Consider the following 16,209-nt stretch of genomic DNA (forward strand, 5'->3'; position numbering starts at 1 on the left):
AAATTTCCAGTGATGTCTTGGGGCAGGGGGAGAGAGGAAAAAAAGGTACATTTTTCAATTTTCAATTAAACTCCCCCCCCCACCCCCGAGGGAAGGGGAAAGTGTCAAAATCTTTTTATTATGTAAAAACAATTCTGAATTAAATTATTGGTCAAAGCCGGTAGAAAGAACAGTCAATAACCCAACTCTTGGGTCATACATACAGATGGTTTTAGCCCCAACTTCCCTCTATAGTGGTGATCATCTTTGTATATGTATTTATTTGACCAGGAAAAAAAAAAAAAAAAAAGGCTGATTATATTATCTAGAGATTTTTTGCTATTTATTTGGAATGGGACGAAGGCAGAAACTTGGTCCCAGATCCCATAAAACCCACAGATCTCCAGCTAGCACTCTAACCACTAAATTATTGATTTTACTGAATTAGCCTGCATATATTGAATTAACCTTACACACATATTCATTCTCTGTCTGAAACATCTCACATCATACTCATAAACAGGATATTTTTATAGTTCTCAGTTTTCTTCTAAGAAAAAAAATCTAGTCAGTTTGCTTCTCAACACCATAAAAAGTTGTAAATAAAAGTACAAACACTACAAGAATAGACACACGTTAATAAGCATGGATTTTTTCCCAGGTATTTTAGAAGCAAGAGGTCACCAAGAAGATCATGAGGCCCCTTATGGCTGATGACAAGACTAATTTGTTGACAGAAGATTTAGCATTACTTAAGAATTATATGAATTCTTTTTATCAAAGGGAAGAATGGCTGATAGATACCAGAAACAGATTTATTTCCCTAAGGAGGAAGAAGAAATACTGAAGGAAATCAATATCAGGTCAGAACAGGTGATTGAGAAATTTGAATGTTCTATTTGCAGGGGAGGGAAAAAAAGTTTCGTATGGCTTTTTTTTTTTTTTTTTCCCCTCAAGAAGACTACAGTTGTGCTCTTAGCACTCGTATAATTTGAAAAATGGAAAATCAAAGGTAGAGAAATTCTGAAGGATTCAAATGAATTATTTTACATCAGGAACATCTCCAAGTAAGTGATATTTCAAAATGATTTGTTAAGGCATAATGAAGAGGAGATTATATTTTTCATTTCTTTTTTTTTTTTTTTTTTATTCACTTCTTCCTAATCTAAAGAAAACAAACCAAGATTTGAAGGTGGAAAACTTCACAGCAAGGAAGTTCTTGGGCTTCTTCTGAACCTATCAAGAACCAGACTTTATCAGCTCAGGGAGAAGCAGACACAGTCCTTGCTAACAAGCAAGCTGGAGGCAGTGGGAGTCTTGTCCTCAGAGCTGATTAGTATATCTTGCTGTTCATTTGGAAATCAAGCTCCTACATCATTCTCATAAGCATTTTCTTGCTCTAGTTCCTTCCCCTTCCCTCCAACAATCTCCCTCAAAGTAATCACACGCTTTGTGTACACAGAGCAGAGAGGAGGTTGACATTATTGCAGAAAACAGAAAAGGAGAAAAATAAGCTCCTTCTTATATAAACTTCTGAGGCAACCAGAAAGATTAGGAGTATTAGTCCTCCCCAAAAGTAGAGCATGATTGATAGTGTCTGGTTACAGCTTGACTGTTCTGCTCGAAACAGAGCCATACTTCCCAAAACCACCACTGTTTTACATGCCCCTTTGCATGAGTATTCAGAACAAGGTAACTTCTTCACAAGTTTTGAGCACTCCCCATCTGACTTCTCAGAGCTCACTGCTGCTGAAACCTTAAACATGGCCATGAGGAACTGAGACCTTTAAAAACAAATACCTGGTTTTGGCATAGCTTTCACACAGAAGCTGTCCTTAGAGCATACTTTAGGAAACATCCACAGACTTCAGTTAAGAGGCAGCATTTGGGCTATCCCTGGGCAGCAGACAAGCCTCTTATGACAATATTACTCCAGTTACCTGGTCTGAGGGCTCAGCTGGAGCATGACGTGGCTCTCTTTCTTCCAGTCTATTCGCCTGGTTTTCTTCCCATGGAAAGGGGGGAGGGAAAAGCCACACTTTCCATCAGAGCCTTGTCCAAACAGGGAGCTGGAGGCTGGTCAAGGGGCACATCTGGAACAGGGTGGCCCTTGGAGGTCCCAGGGTACAGCCAGACTGTGTCAAAGAGGAAATGTCAGAGCACATCGATCAGACAAAGTGCAGTTTTGTTTCCCCCCCACATGCTGCTTTGTAGATTTATAACTTCACAAACAATCCTAATAAAAACAGGAATTATTTCCACAGTAAATTGCTCCTCAGCATGAATAAGACAACTGGAATCAGGTTAAGTTACCTAATACCAGCTGATGTTTCTTCCAGCATTTGGGAAAAAATTAAGATGAAATACATAAGCATCAAGTATGACTATAATAATCTATAATTATAATGAGCTGTTGGAGAAAGATGGAGAGTATCAAAGTGAATTTCTTCAAGTGTTTCACATAAATTTGGTTATATTGAGCAAAGACCTACTCTGCGATCAACAAAATGAGTTAAGGAGTAAAAATCATAGAACATTATAGAAATAACAGTTCACTGAGAAAATAATGCACAGGCCTTAAACGCACATTTTGCCATCTGAATTTTTTTCAGACAGCGGAAGATATGATGCAGACTTCAATAAATCCACACTGCGGTTACAAAATACTACCAACATTTTCACTTCGAGTTCCAAAGAGCTTAAATGAAGAGAGGTGCATCAAGCCTACTGCATCAGAATTACTTCAGAGCCAAAGCCTCAGGTGTTAAAAGGCATCTCTGCTTCATAGGCTACAGGGGAGCAAGTCTCAGGGCAGCCACTCTCCCACTACAACACAAATGTTTTTTCCAAGCTGGGCCGATTATTTAAGGCCCCAGACAAGGCCTCACAGCCATTTCACCAAGCCTACTTATCCCATATAAATATATATATCGAGTACCTATATCAAATATTGCTCTTTAAAAGGAAACCCTCCTCTGACTCCAGCTGTTCCTACTGATTTGAAATTACATTTTTCTCTGTATTTTTCATGTAGTAACTAAATGACAGTCACACAAATCCTAAGTAGTGCCTTTCACATCACACGATTTCTTAGTTAAACAACAATCACTGCTTAGTTCATGTTTTGTCTGTTCTCCATGGCAAGCTGACATCTTACCGAATCAGAATATAAATAATTTTAGTCCTCAGCTGTTTTGACCAAAGAGTTCTATGAAGAAGATTATGAGAAAATGATCAGCACTCACTCATTCTTATCTAGTTTGGGCGTTCTTATTTGGTTCAGACTCTTCAAATTCAGTACCGGTCAAAATGCAATTTCTCTATCTTTCCTTAAAAATTAAAAGAAGAAAAAAAAAAAAAAAGGAAAATTGAAAAAAAAATCTTAACTAAGGAAATTCTGTCTGTGAAATGTCAAACGTATAAGAGCACCTGGAGATTTAAGGGTAGCCTAAATGAGAGTGTCAGAGTAGAGCAGATGTTGCAATCCCTGCTGGGTCTGCTGTAATTCCCTATTTTGCATTAAGTTACCTCTGGACGAGGGGACACCTTACCCCAGGAGTGCTTTCTGCTATACCCAAAGAAAGTCTGCAAGCCCAAGCAAAGAAGAGGAAGGCATCTCTTCTTATCTTTTGGAAGCCTCTAGTACTTTGTCAGGTTCCTTCCCATAAAGACTCACACTGACTGAAAGTGCCTAGTCATTGCAGATGATCCCAGGATGAAAGGGGAAGGATGCTTCTCCTTTTTTAATCCATGCAAGACTTCAAACAACCTGGCTCTTGGATGTTGTAATGAACGTAGATGATCTTCCTGATTTGTATGGGGAGGATGCATCGCCTATGCTAGTAAACACCTAAATGAGGCAAGAGTGCCAAGATATGAAAATGGTTTAAAGTCTGTTTTGTGTCTGCTGTATTTAAGAACAATGTAGCTTAAGGCTTGCATTAATGTTACTCCATTATAATGCCATCTTGTATTTTCACTCCCCTCCAATTTCCTTGAACAGTATTAATGGCTAAGAGGCACTTCACATCATTTAGTCCCAATTTTGTTGCTAACACAGATCATATTGGCTGAAATTGGAAGTTCATGAATCATTAGCAATGTCAATTTTTCTAACTAGAAAGCTATTAACAACACTAGAATCTGTATTTTTTTCTCACTGTCAACACTGCTTGTAGGTTGTATCCTTTTAGATCTCAGCTGCAAGTCTCAGCCAGCACTGAAGTGTTACTAAGCATCTAGGACATTATGACTGGGTCATGCCTCACTCTTAGTCATCCCTTAGACTGTTTCCTAAGGACTGATCTGTCCTTAATATAACAAACATTTCAATGTTGCTGTAATTCCTATCACATAATGGCCTTAATGCTATAACCCCAACATCTCATCTCATTTCATCTCCACACTTGTCTTTCACAAGCATTAGCAGTATCTCCCTAAAGATAAGGTCCCTGAAGATAATTAGCAACCAGTGCAGATATACCATCATTAAATGGATGTGAGGAGGGCTCTGAGAGGGCTGCCAACAGCACCTATGTCCCTTCCTCTTTAAGATGCATAACCGTCACTGCATTTACTGTTTCTCACTGCTAATATTCAGCCTTTAGCTAGATGTGCTCATACATATATATATATATATATATAGACGCTTAAGCACAAGGACGGTTATCTATTTAGTAAACTTACCAGGACTATAACTCATTTCTTGTTTTGCTTCTGGAGTTTTGTTTCAAACATGATTTTTAGTCTAGATGAATAAAAAACTTTGTTTTCTCTTACAGCTAGGCTGAGTTGGCCCCATACCTCCTTGGGAGTCCACAAGCAAGGAGTGCAGATTCCCCTGACAACACTTTCCAGCAGGACAACTTTAGAGAGTCCAGATGCTGGAGAGTGTTTCCCAAAGACCTGTAAGGGCCCAGCTGGAGGTTTAAAGGACTGCCAACTGCTGAGCCCTGTGGAAGAGTTCCCCTCAACAGGAATGAAATTTCCCCTCAAGGAACAGAGGGCTGAAAGAAGTTTCACACAAACACAGCAGTTCCTTGTAAGCTGCTCCAATCTAATAATGTCATCTTTCACCTTCAATATGTTGCCCACTCAGTTGTTCGAAGTGATAAGTAGATGAGTGGGGCTGTGGATAAAATATTCACACCCAGTTTTCTCCACTTTCTGGCACCACCAGAAAACACACGGGATCGCTTTTGTTGGTTAATTCCTTTTGGCGACACTCACTCCTTCAAAGTGCCCCTCAGCCACTAAAGTCATATACGGTTACATTCTGCGGTAGGAGAGCTTTCTGTTTTTTAATGTCCCATACTATCCTTTGGGAAATCCCTGTAAAGTAGGTACTTAACCAGGTACGTGTCTCATAACAGCCTGAAGAAAATATAGCTCTAAAATCACACCTTAGCACGCACTGCCATGCTTGGACTACCCCCCAAAAGAGTCTCCATACAACAGACAAGCTGGCAAGCTTTTAGGATGATTGTGGGTCTTTTTCCTTCCACTGCCTCAGGTTCCCTTTCTATAGGATAAAGATAACACTGCTATCCCACTCTGTGTGACCTTTTGAGAATCATAGTGGGCGAGGCGGGAAGCACATTTTCACAGAGAAGTGAGTCTCTATGAAATAAGTGCACTGCTGGAGAGCGAGGGGGAAGGAGTGGGGTTTGTTATGCCTCCTTCCACTTCTCCCTGCTGCCAACTGAAACAGAAACAGCAGGAGGGGGAAAGTTAATGCCGAGAAAGAGTTTGCACACACTCAGTTTTGGAAAGCATCCATTCCTTTCCTCTTCAGCTTCAAGCCCCCTGGGCCAACCCCTTCCTGGCTAGGTTTAAACAAAGCGACCCGTGAAAACCCAGGGTGCAGTCCTGGCGTGGGTTATGCTGCCTTCACCCAGGAGGCACTAGCAGTCAAGTGTTTTCTGTGAAGTTTTGTAGTGCGAGGCTAGCTCCTGTGAAATGAAAGCAAACACCTGCTATTCATACGCCTGACATCAAACATTGACTCCTCAGCCCCTCTGTCACCTAAGAACAGATGAATCCAAACACTCTGTTTCTTACACACAAATAGTGGTGGTGTAAAATGTGAGATACAAAAAGTCCTGTAAAGACTCCAGACCTGCCTTGCCCTTACTACATTGTTTAGGAGATGGAGCTCAGATTGCCTGCTCATTTCCTTTTGGACTGGAGGTATTTTTCATAGCATAGAAAATTGTGAAGCACTCTGAAGGGCTGTTTTATTTAATCTTTCTTAATGTTAATGCTCTGTTTACATTTTGTTGGTGGTGGGGATTTTTTGTTGTATGTGCTCAGGCTAGAACATCTCTGCTGAACACATACTCTAGACTCTTAACAGGTATCAGTAACAGCACTTCTGCTATATATTCCTGGGAGCTGGCAGGAGGAATTTATTAATGGGAGCACCTTATTCTAGGAAAGATAGGAGTGCTGGAGAAACTGCCAGGCATGAATCCCACCAGCACATTCAGTGAAGAGAGGGGAGCATGCAAATAGCAGCTGACTCATTTTGCTGGGTGGCACAAGTGGCATGCCCTGCAACTCACCTTCTGCTTGTTCTTGCTGTGGTCATGCATGTCACACCCACCTCTGCTCCCCAGCAGCTCTCCCTGTGCAGTGTTTTGACTGCTCTGAGTAGCCCATAAGATAGGGTTGGGGAAAAAATTAAAGGCAGTGCAAGTGGCAGGCAGCTGGGATGGAGAGTTCTGTCACCTTCTGGAGGTAAGAAGGTCACCATGAAATATATCATAACCCTGGGTATCTTATGAATTTGGTTCAGTCCCTGAGGTAGCAGAGGATTCATGGGGTTCTCTTTTGAAGGAAATGTTTATCCCTGATTATAATGCATGAATTACTTTATGGGTCCAAAACCCCCAAGGGTGCATCTTACAGTCATATAATGTTTCAATTGGCTTCTCAGATTCACAATAGCTGATAGATGTGTAAAATCCCAAGTAGGAAGAAACTCCCTTGTGAATCCAAATGTGCAGATACTGCAAAGCAAAAATTATCTCTGCTAATGTTGCCATTAACTTATACTCAAAATATTCCCCTGAAGACTTTTTTTTTTTTTTTTTCTTACTGGCTCCCATATGTTTGTGGAGATTACACCTACTTTTAACTAATTCAGGCCTGCTTTGATAACTCACTTCACATGAACATGGACGATGTGAAGTGCCATGCTTTCTGGAAAACTGAAAGACATCAATGGATTCTTAATCCAAAGGCCCTGAAAAGAAAAAAACTAAAACACAAGTGGTCTGTGGGTTGGATACAAGGGAATTGCCTAATGTAAATTTTGGTGTTTGTTTCAACAAAAATATTTGACATCTAAATGGGTATTTATGCAGAATTATACTTTGAATAAATTAGTCTGAAATAATGAAAACACTATTCCACTACTTCAGTCAGCAAAGCATAAGTGGCATAGCTGAACTTCTGCCATTAGAATAGAGACAGCTGTTTCTTGTTGGCCACTTCGTGGTTGGTCAGGTTCAGTGAGAAAAATAAATGCTAATGTGTGAGCTGCTAAAGACATAAGCCTATAAAGCTCTTTCCTTGATTATCAAAGGAAGAAATTCTTGACTCAGAGGGTGGTGAGGCACTGGAACAGGTTGCTCAGAGCTGTGGATGCCCCATCTCTGGAGGTGTTCAAGACCAGGTTGGATGGGGCTTTGGGCAAACCCCTGCACATGGTGTCCCTGCAAATGGCAGGGGTTTGGGGCTAGCTGACAACCAAGTTCTGTTCCAACCCAAACCATTCTATAATTCTATGGTTATTACAAAAAACAAGAATGCACACAGAAATCTTACAAGAAAAACAGGAAACTCAAACCATTTTGAAATGCATCGCTTTGGTGGGCTAGTCCTTGGTAAAGAGGGGTCTTTTAAAAGGATGTTTTGAAAGCAGCTCTTGGATAGCTGTTGCTCTAGCCTGTCAGTCACGTAGCCCAGTCCTCCCCATCACACGTCCTTGTGGTCCTGTTCTCTGGTGACGCAGACAGTGTCAGCGCTGTGAACTCCTGACCACAGGAACAAAGCTGATCACTTGGGGACTGTCTTCACGCTCTGTTTGCACAGCATGGAACTTATTTCACACCACCTCTCTTATTCAGGTTTGCAGGGAGGTTTCCCTCCCCAGGGCCTGAGTAGCACTACTGTGACACTGGCTTCAATAAGTAACTTTTTATTGTGTCTAATCATGTGCAAATGTGTTAAAATTGGTAGTTTTTAGCAAACAGTTATGGAACATATTACCGTAAGGCATTTGTTCATGGCGTGACAATGATTGGCCCCATGCCACTTAAATGTTTTATTTAATAATGTGGGAATTTCAGTATGTTTTCCTTTCATTATTTTTAACTTGAAAACAGAAACAGAAAGCCCCTTCTTTAAAGTTAGAACTTTACCGCCTAGAGTCTGTCAAAAGCAATATAAGCATCTGGATTTTAAAAAGGGAGCTTTTGCAGGATGTTAATTTAATATACTGGCATATTTCATGCATACTTTTTATATTTTGTATGCTTGAAGCTATCTCTGTAGTGACCACCCAGGAACAACAGACTTTTCAAAATTCAAAACTTACGAGTTAAAGATGATGTTCATGTAACATTGGGAATTTCAGGTAGCGTGTGTCAAACTTGGAAATCAAATGCTCCGCATAACATTTCAGCTGTTCTCTGCAATCCATTTATATAAGCTACCAGGTGAAATAAAAGGGTTTACGTTACAAACAATCTGAACTTTAGCTCCCAGAGGATTACGCATCCAAAATGATTCCAGTTTTAATAAGGTATACTATGAATTGAAATATTCTCAGTCTTATATTAGTATGAATTTTGGAAGGTAACACATCTCAAGCTCACACTTTTTTGGTTCAGATGCAACATTAAGACATTGCAATGTACATCATGTGAGAGGAATTAAGGACCAAGGTCACTCATATGGGTCACTGTTCTAAATTGGGAGTTCCATTAGAATAAGTTAAAAAAAAAAAAAAGTATTTCCGCAGTTTCATGAAAAACTTCTGCATAGATCTTTTCCAGCAGCGTCTACTGGATCTGGTTATGGTTTTGAAAAAAGAGCTCCTCACTTATTGTAAATGCTGTGTGTACCAATTGCTGGCTTTCTTAAGCATTTCAAGAAAAAACATTTCTTTAGAAACATAGTCTAAAAATACAATGCATCCTACATGAAACAGTTTTGTTTGTGCAAGTGGTTTGCTCATACTTTTCTGTAAATCAAGTTTGGAAGCAGAAAGGAATAAGTGAAAACAAGACAAAACAAAACAAGAAAATTGACATGTTTTCTTTTCGGTTGGACCATTTGATTTCAGAATTCAAACAATATTTCGTATTTTGCCTGTTTACAGCTATTCTGTGGGCTTACTTACATAGTAATATGTTGAAGTTCCAATTTTATATAATAGGGATGACAAACTCATCCCATCATTCTCCTACTAATCTCCCTGCAAGAGACAGTTAGAGAGAAAAATGTGAACATATTGACAAATACTTGTAAGTACAGCTGCCCTGAGTTTTAAAGTGAATTTGAATGATGAATACCATACACTAGAAAACCCCAAAATCTAAATTACAAGATAAATAAGGAGAAGAAGAAATGGATATTTAGTAGGTATGGAGCTAGAGTGAGCTCCAGAGCTGCATTTCCTACTTCAGCATTGGCAAAGACTTTTTGTAGATCTTCGTTTGGATGCTACTATTAGGCCTTACTATTGCCTATAATTGTCTAAGCATTTAGCATCTCATTTATTAAATTACTTTCTTGTTTAAATACTATCATCATCCTATCCATTCTCCTAAAAAAAAAAAAAAAAAAAAAAAGCTGTAATGCAAATACTCTACTCTTTGAAGGGTGAAGGAAAAAACACCATTTATGAGGAAACAATTGAATAATTGGACTTGCTGCCTATACTACAGGTTTACAAACCTTTTTACCTGACAACTAGAAAATATGCCAGCTCCACCACAATGGTTTCTGAATTGAAAAAAATCTTCTTCAAGGATCTTTTACTTTCAGCCATGGAAGCTTTATCTAGATATCTGGAGAAACTAGGAGTATTAACTAGGAGTATTTGCGAAGTTGGAGAATCAGGAAATGGAAGGGTTACTTTTTACTTCTTTTTTTTTTTTTTTTTTTTTTTGTTTCATGTTTTAAACCCAATTTGAACTCAGGCAGCGAGATTCATCCCACTTGAAATAACACAGTTGAAATAATTGTGCTTACTCAGAGCCGCTACGGGTGCTGACGGCCACAATTCAAACTACCTAATGACTGCGGTGGGCAGATTACCAGAGGGAGGACTACTCACTGTTTGTGTCAGAGTGACTCCTTGACCCTTTGTGGAGCACCTGAACAGCCCTGGATATTTTCTGCTCAATCAGCCAGTAAAAGAGGACAAATGGAATTATCTTAAATTAATTACAATCACCGTCAGTACGTTAATGGACCTGATCAAATTAGAGAAAAAAAAAAAAAAGTGCACTTATTTCACCTTTCTAAAGACTTACTTGTGGGACCCTGGAGAAAATTATGTAACATGTAGATTGTTTTAAAGAAAAAACACAATTATGTTATAAAATAAATATTGGCAGCAAACCACTAAACTGGATGTATTCAAACTCCTTCTCAGCAAAGGCTACATTAACAAGCTGCCAGGAGCCTGACAGCTGCATCTGATTTTCATAAAGTGGAGCAGATTGCTTCAGCTGCCCCCAGTAGGAAGGTGAGGCCTGCGGTGCACCCTTGAGAGAAGGACTGCTAATGCCCCAACCATGCCATGCAGGACAAGGTGGAGCAACTCACGCTGTGTCCTACAGTCAGCCAGGCCCCTCTTGCACAGGGCAGCATGCGGGCCTTTTCCTCTTCCCATCCCACTAATTTGGGAATGAGGCTGTGACAAAAATTGGAGTACTTAGGTGTTTTCCTAACCCATCTGTACTCAATGGATAAAATAGAACAGGATGGAAAGCAATTATTGCTCATTGCCAGCACTTTTGGTGCTCTCAGAATAAGAACAGCTTCTCTAGATGCTAATAGGTCTGGTAGGTATCGGTTTCAAAAGTCCACACAACTCAGGCGCGTAAAAGGGCAAAAGTTTAGGCAAGCGGAACCGCAGCGCACATCTTTCAGGGGATTTATTTTTCATCCAAGTCTACAAAATATTATTTATGATTCCACAACCGCCACCAGTTGCTGATGATGTCACACTTGGCGTTTTACATCTTTTCTGCCACCTCAATTTCAACTCCAAGGAATCCTACACTGCAGTGAAAGGCAGGAAAATGTCAAAAAGCATGTGCTATAACTTATCATGCCCCAAACACGCTGAGAATACAGACACTATGTAATGCCTGATAAAGTGCTTTCGCATCGGGATATCAACAGCTTTTCCTTTGTCAGTAGTGCTAAATGAATTGGAAGATTGCTGCGCCACAGCTTCTCAGTCAGAAGAGCTGTCAGCAGCTTTGCAATGGCCATCTGGGGAAAACAAACGCTTGGCCCAAAGCAAGATGACGTAACAGGCAAGGAGCACTGGCAGGGACATGGTGGATTATATTAAAAACCTCTCTTATTTGTTAGCTAGCTGCAGATGACAGCATTGGAGTGCACAATAAAATGCTTTTATGATGCTCTCTAAATCCCTTGGGTTCACCACACTTGTGTACATCTTGAGCTCATCTATTGGCCAGGAATGAAACAGAAGTCAGTTATATTTCAGTCAAGATTATAATTGTTATTTATGGATAACTCAAATAATAGCTGCTGCATAGTGCAGAAGTTTGAGAACTATGTGGCTTTGTTGGGTTTTGTTGTGGATTTAATTATTTTTTTTTGGCGTGCACCTTTTCACATTATTTTCTTTGTATATTTGTTTGGTGAGAGATCATAAAGACTTTCCTTACTGCACTGTGGAAAACAAATGCTGTAAATTGATATGCAATATGTATTACTTTTGTTCTACATAAAACAGAGACAATCCCAGAGAAAAATCTCAAGAAATGAAATTATTGACAAATGCCAAAGTTCAAATTTCTGCTATCCCAGTTTTATGAAGAACAGAAATTCTCATACTTGACAAGATTAGTCACATTAATAGGAAATTAATCTTATAGTATTTGATATTCAATAATTTCCACAAAGTGATAGTCAGTTCATGACTATTCAACAAAGGTGATTCAGTTGCACATCTTTTGCTTATGCTATTGTGTCTTGGTCGACCCACAGTTACAGATTGGGTGAGATTTTGATCCCAAGTGGTACCTAAATCAGAATTACTGTGTTTACTTCTGTGGAGTTTCTCCTGATTTACATCAAGGTTAATGGAGAATAGAAGCTGGAAGAAAGAAAAAAAAAAGAAAGAAAAAAAAAAAAGAGAGGAGGAATTTATTTCTGGCCAAATCTACAGCACAATGACAAAAATTATTAATCAGAATGCATTAAATCAACAGACCAAGGCGACCTGCATGCCTGTCTGAGAGGACACTAACATAACACTGAGAAGTTTGGGTAGCTGTAGCCCAGCCAGAGTCCTTACAAATTGAAAAAACGCTCCATTGAGGTGCAGACGGGAAAGGATGCAAAACCACGATCCTACTTGTACCTTCACTGTTTAGAGAACTCAAAAATAAACAAACAATACAGAGTATTTATCACATTCAGTGTTAGCTCACTCTCTGGGATGTGGGATGCAATAGTCTGTGCAGAAGAACCTCAGCTAATAGACTTTCATCCTAGCAGTTTATAATACATGTGCCACTTTAGTAATAAAACTGTGGAAGTTGAAACGTAGCCAGAGAGGAGAGGTGCAGAAATCCAACGTGGGATTTATTTAGAAAAAGGTGTTTGCCATTGGAGTCTGCATTAGCAACCAAGCCTACATTCACTCAGAAAAAGAGGAGAGTATCTTGAATGGATTTCAGAGGATCGCCTCTGTTAACCATGACTTCAGTAGAGACCCAGATTTAATTTACAGCTTTCTCAATGGGTAGGTGAACAATATGACATGTTCTGGAAATTAAATTTCAATGATTAAAGACATTATTTATTACACATGAGCTTGCTCCTGAGCAATTACTAAACATATATATATATTTTTCTTTGCAAATTCAGCACAATTTGCTGAAAAATCATCTGGAAAAAAAAGTCACGAACCAAATTTGCATGGCTTTATTTACGTGTTTGTTTGTTTCCAGTTACCATAGTTTTCAAACTGTAAGGAACAGAAAAATCCAACTCTTAAATACGAATAGTAAATTCACCAAATATGTCTGTGCACACACTACCTAAAAATAAAATACAAATCAAAACAAGTTGCCAAAAAGGCAATTCTGAGCATAGGCTTCCAATGGAAATCCTAATTCTAAGAGATTATGTATCAGGACTATCAGGAGAAGATCATGCACTTCTGTGTAAATTCCTGAAATCAAAAATGTCTTTTTGTTTTTCTTTGCTTTTGCTTTCCATAAGGGGAATGGAAAATAAAGGTTGGTTGCAACACCACAGGACAGAGATACCACATGTAGTTGAAACAGCCAAGGTCTCAGAGACAAACTGAAATATAAATTGTCCTCTGCTTGCAGAGTAGGCAAACAACAATAGGCAGAAATCTGTTCCTAACCCAATCTCAGATTAGTTTGCATAAAATAAGAAGAAAGAACCAAACAAAATCAAACACAAACACTGTGTGTTGTTTCTCAAACATGAAAAAATTAATTGCAAAAATGACAGTTCTTTACAGAATTTGTTAAATACTGAAAAGACCATCTAAAGCTACAAAGAAATATAATTTCAGCTGTGTTTTCTATTCACAGATTAATCAGAAGAAAAACAGAAACTTTGCCTTTTGCATGAAAACTTTAAGCAGTACTTGATAAACGGATTTACAGGTTCTCATTTGAATGTTGAAATTGTAAGTAATAGCTATAAAAAGGGAGGGTATCTCCATGGTTATAGGAGTTGCTGAATAAAGGGGAGAAGAAATGGGAGCTTCTTGGCATACTGTTTCACAACTTTCTTAAAATGCATATGGTAAATGAAAGAAAAGATTAAAAAGATGGTTGAAAACTCAGATTTTTTAAAATTAGATTTTGTGCTTGCTAATACGTCACTTAAAATGCAGCATTTTCCCTTCAATTTCAGAGAAGGCAAAAGAGTTTAATGCTCTGGTGTGGGGCCCCGGTGAGCACGGATCTGCTACAGATTCAAAACTGTGACCTTAAACTACTTATTCCTTCCTCTCCCTTTATGTACCCATTCTTCTCCCTTTGCTTGCAACGTCCTGACCATTTATGGTACTTTGTTCATCCATTTAACAGCTGTCAGTTTGCCCGCATTCCTTCTCTCCCGTCATCGGAATGGTTTGAGGTTTTCTTCCTAATCGCACCTAATTGGCTGTTTAAAATGCATAATCCTCTTTAGAAGATTACTGTAGCAGAGGCTTTCAGAAAACGCCTGCTCTTGTGTTATCTCAGGTCTTTGGGGTAAACGGTTGTGGCTTTCCACACGATCCCTCTGCTGCATCATTAGAGACATTTGGAGGAATGCACAAACAGCTTCCAGAAACATTCTATAGTGTTGAGTTTCCTCAAACGAGCAAACAAACAAAAAAGACTGAAGGGAGGTGTATAGGTTTGGGCTGATGCTTTGGAGTGGGTGATGTAGTATAACAACAGCCTAGGTTAATTAACAGACATTTTTACTTAATGAACTATATCACTAGAAGAGCAGGTTAAAAAATTAAGAAATTATTTTAAAATAATAAAATCTATATTTACAAGAAACTACTCATCTATAATTAGCATCTTTTTCATATGTAAAGGCTGAGAGCGATGATACTACAATCTGCTGAAGTCCTTAATCAATCATGAGGAACAGAAAAGGTGAGAAGAAAAGAGAGAAAGAGAATTACAGAAGAATTAAGATTCCTAACCTGCTAAAGATCCAACAGCCACTGTTGGAAAAGGAGTATTTTCTATAATAACCACATTTATTATGCATTACTAGTAAAACCCTGACAGGTTTATCAAGTCATTATACAGAAACCCTACCACCAGTGCGTGCTCACATACCAAAAGCCCACAATCTAAAATTACATGTTTGGGCATTCATTGGATAAGGATATTTCAGGGGAGAAGATAGGTGGGAGAAAAAAAAAAAAAAAAAGAGAGAGAGAGATGAGATAAAATGAAAGAATCTCCTAATAACATGAGAGGAGTCAGGCATATCTGCAATTCTTGCCAATTACATTTTTTCAACCATCATTATCTCAATGTTACCCTGTAAGCCCCCTGAAAATACCTTGGAAAAAAAGGATACCTCAGAATCCACTGGTCTTACGAAGCTATGAGTTTTAATTGTCTAAACCAACATCCTCTGTGCTTTCTCTCTTTACAAAAAGACTTGAAATATTCAAGGCAGAAACAGGATAATAGAATGGAACACAGCATCTTTAAGCACAGATAAGTTAAAAAGATACACAACAATACTGAAAGTTTTTGAACAGACTTCCAAGGAGCTGGATTCACCAATAGAGCAGAAAGAACATGGGTGAAAAGTGAGGCTGTTTTTTGGAGGAAAGGTTATGATGGTACTTAAGAGTGAAATTTGGTTTACCCAAGAATAAGTGCCAATAAATACCTTAAGATGGAGAATTGACCATAGGCCTCAGCAATCACAGTGGAGATGTGTGAAATTTATCATAGGCCTCCCTGTTATTTACCTCACCAGAAGAAGCACAGTGCTAAAAAGCAAGAACAAACAAACAAACAAACAGAAACCACCAATTCTTCAGGCTGTCAAACAAACTGAAGTAGGATATGAGGGCACCGAGATCTCGTTTGGCATTACAAGAGTCCACACGGTAGATACAGCAGTCCTGATTCACAACTTACACACCCCATTTTACATCATCAAGTCAGCAGAGTCTTGGGAAGATTAGCTTTCACCTTTCAAGGCTCATTTATTTGATTTACACCAGAAGAACAGAGGACAAAGGCAAAGCAAATTAGGGCTCATGCAGAGTTTATTAATAAAGTGTGGATGAACACCATTTCCAGGTCTCAAAATTCAACCTAGATAGGTTTGTAATTAATTTCCTGGATGAATTTGCCCAAAGCCTTCCTTAGCATTGTGCTCACTGTCAGCAACCTCCCATGCAGCTACAAGTTAGAAATCACCCAGGTACATTCTAAA

The 16,209-nt window shown here is 38.9% G+C and overlaps 1 long non-coding RNA gene across 31 annotated transcripts in view; it reads right to left on the minus strand.

The window, feature by feature from the left end:
* The window catches only part of LOC106016802 (uncharacterized), an 86,283-nt gene that overhangs the window by 12,740 nt on the left and 57,334 nt on the right, over positions 1–16,209 (minus strand). For 27 of the 31 annotated variants that reach the window (XR_011808781.1, XR_011808782.1, XR_005265554.2 and 24 more), the window contains 4 exons: positions 15,655–15,757; positions 9,389–9,463; positions 8,582–8,695; positions 1,920–2,114 (listed from right to left, as the gene is read on the minus strand). This is a non-coding gene — a long non-coding RNA (uncharacterized lncRNA). Of the gene's footprint in view, positions 1–1,919; positions 2,115–8,581; positions 8,696–9,388; positions 9,464–10,516; positions 12,353–15,654; positions 15,758–16,209 lie in introns of those variants that run through there. The other 4 variants (XR_011808776.1, XR_011808794.1, XR_011808775.1 and 1 more) reach the window with 3 other exon arrangements.

Source organism: Anas platyrhynchos, chromosome 4, assembly GCF_047663525.1.
Source record: "Anas platyrhynchos isolate ZD024472 breed Pekin duck chromosome 4, IASCAAS_PekinDuck_T2T, whole genome shotgun sequence".
NCBI classification, from domain to species: Eukaryota; Metazoa; Chordata; class Aves; order Anseriformes; family Anatidae; genus Anas; species Anas platyrhynchos.